Genomic DNA, 9,624 nt, shown 5'->3' with positions numbered 1-9,624 from the left:
TTATTGTCTTAAAAGAGTTTTTAGTAGAGTTTAGATAATAATAACATAATTAGCAATTCTCGTGAGAGAAAGTCTTTTTTCAGGTGTTTCCAATAAGAACTCCAACCTATTTTAGCATTTAAAAAAAAGAAAAAAAGAAAAACAAAACATGTTGATGCACGCTTTAAAAAAATTATTTTCATTACTCACCGAAAAATGTACAACTTCCTCTAATATCTCTAAAATCTAAAACCAAATAATTTTCATAATTAATCTCAAAATCAATTCAAATACAATACAAATGAATATGCAAGTAGAATAGTTTCGATTAATGTTGTGTATTTTTATTAACCTTTATAAGTGGTTAATAATTTGATAAAAGTTATGATAATTATTTTGTTCAATTTAACTAGATTCAACTATTGATAATTTAATGATCAAATTTGACTACAAAAATAAGTTTATTGATGAAGATAATAATGACATTGGCTTATTGTCTTATTTTACATAGCATAAAACTCTACTGTACATACCATAAACACATACTCTCTCCGTATCTTTTTGTTTTTCCACTTTATGAGAGAGAAATTTAAATTTGATTTTTAAAGTATATATTCAAGACAAAATATATTCATGTAGAATTTTGTTAAAGTCGTCTTAATGCAAAGAATTTTAATATATAATTTTTATAATTTTTCTATTATGCGTACTATGTGATATTGATGCTCAAAATTTGCGTTTAAATACGTGAAAAACTAAAGTGGACAAACAAAAAGGAACAGAAAGAGTACTTCAAATATAGTACACCTACTTCACATATTAAAAACCTTTACTTCATATATCCTAAACACTTACTTTAAATATATACTTTGCATATGATAATCACCCACTTTATGTAAAAAAAAAAAACCCAATTTCACATACTAAAAACTTTTTAATTTACATAATATACTCCTACTTCAGATTTTAAAAACTCCTACCATATATATCATCCCTTGTTATTATTACTTCTATATTTATACTTTGTATTATAAATATAATGTATACAAGTAGTATAAGTAAGTTTTCCAACCTTTCTACCCTTCTAACTCAAATATGGTATAATGAGCAGTGAGCGTTTTTTCCTCACTTTTGCTCTTCGTGGGTACAAAATCAAAACCCATATCAATGTCCAAATGATGATGTCCAAAAATTTTGCAACCTCATGTTTCCATCTCTGATCTTAAATGAAAGCCTCTATCCTAAAATCATTGTTTTCAAGGAAAGTTTCAATCTCCAAAACTTTTATTTTATTCGATTATCTTTTGTAATTCATCTATAAAAATTCCTAACTGCTTTAATTATGACGGTGAAAAGCTCCTAATCATCATGATTGCTAAGCTCAAAACATAATTTATTCCCACTCTTAAAAAAAGGCAACTTCAAAATCCTCTAAAAAAAAAGTTTTTTTCAACCTTTTTTTCTTTTTGTTTTCAACTTTAGTCTATATTGAAAATACTTTACATCTGAGGAAGATCTTACATTGCTAACAAAATAAGTTGTACATTTGTATATAATACTTGATAGGTGAATTACAACTACGAGCAATTCAATGAAGGTCTTATTCTTTATTTTGTCTTTACCATTCATATCAAGAGAACAAGGTGCTAAACCTTTCATGTATCATGCCACGAGAGTTATAAAACTCAATAAAGGACTTAGTATCCTATTATATTATTCTTCTATCACTTCATAACCTCTTTATCTACTAAACGGATTCTCAAACTTGCTCACGAATGACTTAAATATTTAAATGCCTCACATTTAGTTTTCATTAGATACACATTAATAGAATCAGAACAATTATCAATAAAGTGATAAAATATCGTTATCTATTTCTGGTCAACATTCCGTGAAGCTCACATATGTCAAAATACATTAAATTAAGATGCTCTAACACTCTAACAACCAACTTATATGGAGAGTTTTTGATTTTTTGTTGGCTATAAACTTGGCATTTGTCATAGTCATCCAGGGGCAACCTGGGCTGGGTATCAAACTTATATCACTTTTGTTCTTAATAAGTCTCCTATTCACATGAGATCGTCTAGTACGCCGAACATTAAAAGTGCACAATATATAAACATAAGAAGAAACTTTATTGAAATCAAAATTGAATTCAAACATTTCATCGGTGGCATATTCTTTGTCTGAAAAATCCTATTCTTTATTAGAGTTAGGAAATCAAAACCAATGATTTGAGTAAAGCCAACTTCATTAAGGAGTTAGCTTGAGACCAAGAATTTTCTCATCTTCAGAGCGTAGCTTACCAAGAATTTTAAATCTATCAAACATGGAGATTATTTCAGTCAAATATGAAATAAGTCAACTTTCATAGCTATACAAATATATTCTCGATATGTAAGTATTCATTTATGATTTTTATCCATTTTAAACCCCAAAACAACTATAATGAGTGCCATAACCTACATAAACTATCAAATCAATGTTCAATATATACAATTTAAACCCCAAAGTAGTAATATTAGATATTTAAAGTAAGAATTCCAAAATTACAATTTTTTTTTTATTACTTTTTGATATAATTGTCATTTAAAAATGCATATGTACAATCTATATGCAAAAATATTATAAATTTGTTTAACAATTTTTTTTTATTAAGGAAAATATATTTTCAAAAAAAAAATGTTTTAACAATTAAAATGCATAATTTTATGAATAAAAACTTAATTGCAGATATTGTACAAAATTTTAAGAAAATAATAATATGTTTGATTCAAAATATACTCAAAAATATTATTAATAATTCTCTCCTAATGTAAAATATTTTAGAGTGGGCAAATAAAAGAAAATGGTGAGGATACAACATATGTTTTTATTATTTGTATTGTTTTGAATATATTTACTTTAATTTATAAATGATTAACCCTAATCATGATCATCACATTGGAGTAGTAAATTAGAAGAACTATGATCATTCATGATATTTGTAAAAACTAATTAAAAGTCCCTAATTATTAGTACATAAGTTTAATTGGAAATTCTACGTGATAATTTTGAAGTTTTGCATTTTTCACATGGTAATCAAAACTTTTAAAAAATTCACGCAGTAACTTTGAGGTTTATCAAATTCTTTCATTGTGATCTTTTTGCACATAATACGTTAGAAACCAAACTTTAAGACTGTTGTACGTATATTTATGCAACTCAACATTTCAAATGCCATTAGTTTTAACCTTTTTTCCTCAAAACATAAGCCCTAACTTTACCATTTTTGGATTTGTAAGAAAAAATATGATTTGGATGAAAGATGGTAGAATTGAGATTTATGTTTTGGGGGAAAAGGTTGAAACTGAATCGCATAAATAAATGTACAGCAGTCATAAAGCTTCAAAATTAACGTTTGCTAACGTTTTTATGTGCAAAAAAATCACGGTGGAACAATTACGTAAACCTTAAGGTTAACGCATGAATTTTTTAAAAGTTTTAGTTCGTGGAAAACCCAAAATCTTGAAGTTACCACGTGAAATTTCCCTATTTATTTTATTACTCTTTTAATATCGTAGTATCTTAAATAAAGTGTGAATGTATGATCCTCCTAAATGTTAGATTGTATATACAAAAGAACACAACAACTTAATCAAAATACTAAGGAAATACGAGAAATGGTGAAATATTATTATCCGTGCATTGTATGAGTTTCTATAACTTGATATATGTTACCTACACCTTAAATACATCCAACAAAATGGTTTTGGTACGACTTATGAAAGTATATTAATAAAACCATCATCTAGGTCTTTTCAATTAAATTATTAACACATAAAAAAGAAATACATGCATGAAGAAAACAGCAGAGAAAAGATGCATCCCAAAGTAATCATCAGTAGAAGTGGAAGCAGAAAAATTATTATAAGGTACATAAGTATAATATGGACTTGGAGGAACATATTGTCCTTGATCTCCTTCCAAAGGGCCTGCCCCAAATGGAGTTCCATTTGGATACTGACAACACGGGATACTTCCCGGAGGGCAAGGCGGCCCGTGAAAACCCCACGGTGGCGGTGGAGCTTTGGTCAAGTATGGTGGTGGCGGTAATGATGGTGGTGGTTTTGGTGGTGTGTGACAAGGGAATGAACATATTACTGTGCAATTTATACATGCTGATGATGATGCACTGTTATCTCCATTTTCAGCTCCTTTCTTTTGAGATGATAGAGAACAATCTGTTAAGGAAATTTGGAGTATTAAACATATTAGTATTGTTAACTTAAGTAGTATTTTTTCAGGGAACATTATATAATTATGTATTTTTTGGTAAGAAATTAATTTATTAGACGGTTGTTTATTGATGAAGATTTTGTTATAATCTTGTTTGTGGGTGTGTATGTTATACAAGTAGAGTAGTAACTATGTAGTGACACATTGATAGGAAATGTTGCGTGCCACATAACCTTTTTAAGAATTGGTATGTGTCACTTTTAAGGGATTTGTTGGGTTGACTTTGCAATATTACATGCATAGATACACTTATTATAAGGCGTTTAAAATTGATCTGATGATTTGACATTCATCAGACCTCGTAATCAAATTCAATTTCACCCGACTTTAAAATAAATTTAAAAAATGTATAAACCAATGTGTACATGATAAGATTTTGAAGCGACCTAAAATCGATCCGATAAACCGAATAAAAACCAGGTAGCAATGCAAATATCTACTTGTCTTTTGCACCGATAAATAATTGTAGAGGCTGATCATAGCAAAGTTGGCTGTTAGCAGCACAAAATAATGGGTACAGTTGAATCATCAATACATTCAGATCATGGTCATTATTTATGAAGAAGCCCTTGTCTGGCAGTAATTTCTTGTGTCAATAAGGATCTCGGTGAGTTCATAAGCTTTTACGGGCAATGTGCATGCGTTTACAAATGTATCAACATTTTTAATTCAATCACGCTAAGTTCAAGATCAATAACATTTTACACGTTGAGCTAGACTACCTTTACTGTGCTCAGCGGCGGACCTAAAATTTGAAGGATGAGATTGCACAATTTAGTTATATATATATATTAGACGGCGTAAGATAAAAGGTTATAGGATTTGAAGTCAGAATTCTTATTCCTAAATTATGTTTAAGAGAAAGAATATTATTTTCACTTATAGTGTGAATTTTAGTGAGACTTATTGGTATTAGGCCGTGACAATTCGTCAAATAATCTCACCGTGGCCCACTCGTGTGAGCACTAGACACCCGTGGGCTCATGACCACAAACCCACGGGTCAAGAGCGTTGACTTACACATACACTTGGTGAGGTTCATTTTTTCGCGAAACTATATGTTAATAAGAGGATTGGCTCACCCAATATATATATATGCAAGTCTACAACTCACTATTTTATCGATGTGGGATCTTGTCTTACATGTGAAGTATTTCCAACAGTTGGTTTATAAACTGGTAGAAGAGTTGATGCTTGATTTGCGGTGGGTCAGTCATTGAGTTTCTAATAGTGAATTTTTTATTCATTTCATCCTTAAAATATAACAATCAACCAAAACATTCTATTGCTCCAATGTCATTAAGTGACTCTCATCTAGTGTGGGGTTTGAAGTGTTAGATGTAAGCAATCTTACCCTTATTAGTGATAAAACTAATAAAAGGTTGTTTCTGATTGACTATTAGTAGCAAATATCGTGTGCAACTTCACATAAATAAGAAGTGCGCTTGAAATAAAGAGTCATTTCACTATATCCGTTATAATCCAAAACATTTTAGATCTTTTGCCCCATTTTAAAATATAACTATTATGAACATAAACTAATCCTTCATAAAAAAAAATTAAAACCCATAAAATTATACTCTCTCTGTTCCTTTTTGTTTGTACACTTTATTTTTTGCACGCATTTCAAAGTAAATTTTGAGCCTTACATTTTCTTAGTACGCATTGTAAAAAATTGTAAAAGTTGTATATTAAAATTCTTTGCATCAAGATAAATCTAAAAAGATCTCGCATGAATATATTTTGTCTTCAATATATACTTCAAAAATCCAATCTAAATTTCTCTCTCTTATAATGGAAAAACATAAAGTGGATAAACAAAAAGAAACGTAAGGAAAGTAGTATAAAGTCTAATTTAATTTTTCCAAAATCTCTTATTCTCACCAATTTAATTTGAACAATAATTCACAACAATTTCTATTTTAGAAAATACAATCTTTTATGAAATAAGCCATTATATTACAACAATTTCAAATATTTAGAGATAAAAAGAAAAGACATTAACGAAAAAAAAAATACAGTACATGTTTCAAAACACACTATTAATGGAATAGTAGTAGGTGAGTTTCTTAGAAAATTAAAAATTACTTTTATTAGATAATATTAACACACTATTTAAGTTAAGTATTAAATATTAATTAGTTTTAAACAATTAAGGTTTAGCTCAATGGTAAGAAATGTGTATACTTGGATTGAGAGGTTTTTGGTTCAAAAATCTACATAACCAATATTTGTTTGATTTTTTTTTATGGAGGATAGCAGTTGCAATATACAACCCCTTGCATAATGCTAGGTCCACTAGTGACTGTGTTGTGTAGTTTTAGACACTTAGTAACAATCGTTTTATGGTAACTAAATAATAGCTAGGGATGATAGGGTGATAGGATTTTGTAGGTTTTGAATTGCATTTGTCTCAGCTGGGGTGGGTATGAATATAAATATAATAGATATGTGAATAAATGTGCAAGTTATAAAAAGTTTTAGGATCCTTGGGTATCTAGCGGGTAGAAGTGGTGGCTTGGTGGTTGTGTGATCTTAATCACCCCATATCCACTCGATCCAACCCACCCATACTTTCCACCTCAATACTGCCCGCCTCATTTCGACAAAAATTTAAGGATTCTAAATTTTTATAAAATGCTAATGACCATATTGATTAGATTTAACTTATTATTGCATGGATTAAATAAAATTAGAGATGCAATTAATATGTAAGAAGTGACGATTTGTATGGGGCACATATACGCAAACATGGAGTTAACATATAAGGTGGGTATAATAGTGATGGGTATACCCAATTGATCATAGTATGCTTGAAATTTTAATAGGTGGAATTATAACATGATTCTACAATACAACAATCCAATGATCTGATTATGCATATTTCGTCTCAATTATTGTTATTTTTTCTTACATATCATCTTTCACTAATTCTTTTACATACAAACATATGTTTTAATATTATACAATCAAAATTTCAAAAAAATAAAGTTTGTTTTATTGATTTGGAGTTTTGAACTGATTATTGAAAGTTTTCTTTACATTTTATTCTTAAAAATATAGTCAAAGAAACTTTAACTCACAAATTAAAACTTTTAAAATAAATAAATACAAATATTAATTTTTCAGAATATTTAAATGTATTGGTAAAATGGTAAGATCCTACAATATGATCTTGACAATAGGATGAGTTAGCCGTCATAGTCGCACCCTTATCCGACTTCCATGTCATGACTCAAATATTATTTGATATTGAAAAAATTATCAAAACAATTACACATTTTACCTAATGATTAATTTTTAAATGAACTTTAAGGGTGTGTTTTATAGCATAATAAAAAACATGTTCATCTATGACGACAATCAAAGAAAAGATGCTCAGTGTTCTTAGTGGCAGAGTTCTATATAGGGCATAGTGTATCCAAATCTATCCCAAGGGACTAAAGCCTTGCTTTAGTTTTAAGTTTTCCATGAAGGACAAGCCATAGAATGAAACAAGATTTTAGGATATTAGCTCTTTGCCAAAAAAAAATCAAACCAAATTACCTTAGGCTTTTGATCTATTAGGTTGTTGTAGACCTCTTTAATCGAATATTTTCCTTCATTCACCTATCTACTGAGCTTATCTATAACCGTGCATAGTTTCTTTAGGATCCCGCTACTTGTGGGTGGGGGGTTGAAGATACTCTATGAGCCACCTTTTGTATGTATATACCATATGCACCCTTTGATCCCACAAAGATTCTTGGAGATGACTGATATGCCAAGTCATTTTCCCTACAATAGTAAAATTCTAATGTTCAATGCTACAAATGCTAAGACCTCCTTCTTTTTCCGGAGAGAAAACATCCCCCAGTTAACATTACCCGGTTTTGTGTGCTCAGGTTTGCCAAGCCAAAGATACGCTCACTCGACACACTTCATTAACTCGCTTCAAAGCCTTTTTTGGTAAAATGAAAAGTTGACACCAATAGCTAGAAACACTCATGAGAACAACATTAAGAAGATGAAGATGCATTGCATAGGATAAACCCCGGGTTTGCCAACATCTAATATTGCTAGTCATTTTCTCAACAAGCGATCTACATCATGCCACCGAAATCTATCTTGAAGTAAGAGGAGACCCCGGTAATTAAAAGGTAGAGCACCTAGAGGTAGCTCTTGAGATATTTAACTTTTGGTAGCATTTGGGATTCTAACCAAGTAAAGGGCTGACTTCCTAGAATTAGCCACAAAGATCAGACGATTCAGAGAAAAGCCAAAGATCTTGATGGAGGTTCTTGATAGAAGCAGTGTTACCCTTGTAGAACAATATGATGTCATGAGGAAAACATAGATGAGTTAACCTGATACCTTTACATCTAGGTTGAAAATCAAACCCTTGAGTGTTGCTGGCCAAGTTGAGAATACGAGACAAGCATTCAATGCCTATGAAAAACAGATTGGGGAGGACTTTAGATCTCCTTGTCAAACGCCCCTTTTTGGGTGGATAAGGTACCGAGGAGTACCATTGATCATCTAGGTGTATTAGGCAAAGAATATACAATCCATTATAATTTTCACAAAGTGTCTTGGGAAATTGAGAATTATCATGATATCTTTGATGAAACCCTACTCCATAGTATTGTAGGATTTTCTCATATCAATTTTGATTACCAGTTGGGGGAGCAATATTTCCTACCATAATGTTGCACCATATCTTAGCATAAAAGAATATTGTGGAGAATACTTATTCCTACAACAAAGTCACCTAAGGAAGGATTGATAATGTTTGCTAGGACCATCCGCAATCTAGAAAAGATAAGCTTAGAGATGCACTTTATAGATGATGTGGCAACAGACTATAGGACGAAACTCACCAGGTGTGTACTAACATTAGGACTCTTGGGACTTAGAGTAACAACAGTGATGGTCCACGCTTAATGCATTTTACTTGTAGCAAAAAATAGTTAGATTGCTTTAATGATATCTAGACAATAATTGGCAAAACTGCTTTATAGAATCCACTATTATTTCCATCTATCCTGGGGATTTTATTAATAGGAATGCTCTAAATGGCCTCCTTGATCTCAGAGGCGGTGAACTCAAGATTCAAAATACTTCTTTGATTGTCAATTAAGATATGGTCCATCTGAATGATATGCATATTAATCCTCTTCATGTTTGGTATAGATGAATAAAACAAGTTAGACTAAAAAGCTCGGAAAGGATTTTGAATCTTACTCATGTTTGTTGTGATTCCATCAGGGAGGTGAAGGGTATGGATCTTGTTGTATCTTTTTCCCTAATTAATGCAGTTGTGGAAGTACTTGGTGTTATCTTCCCCATGTTTAAGTCAAGAAATTTTTTTTTCCTTTGATTAAG

The sequence above is a fragment of the Amaranthus tricolor genome, chromosome 2, assembly GCF_026212465.1.
Source record: "Amaranthus tricolor cultivar Red isolate AtriRed21 chromosome 2, ASM2621246v1, whole genome shotgun sequence".
NCBI lineage: Eukaryota > Viridiplantae > Streptophyta > Magnoliopsida > Caryophyllales > Amaranthaceae > Amaranthus > Amaranthus tricolor.
This window is presented reverse-complemented; position numbering follows the sequence as displayed.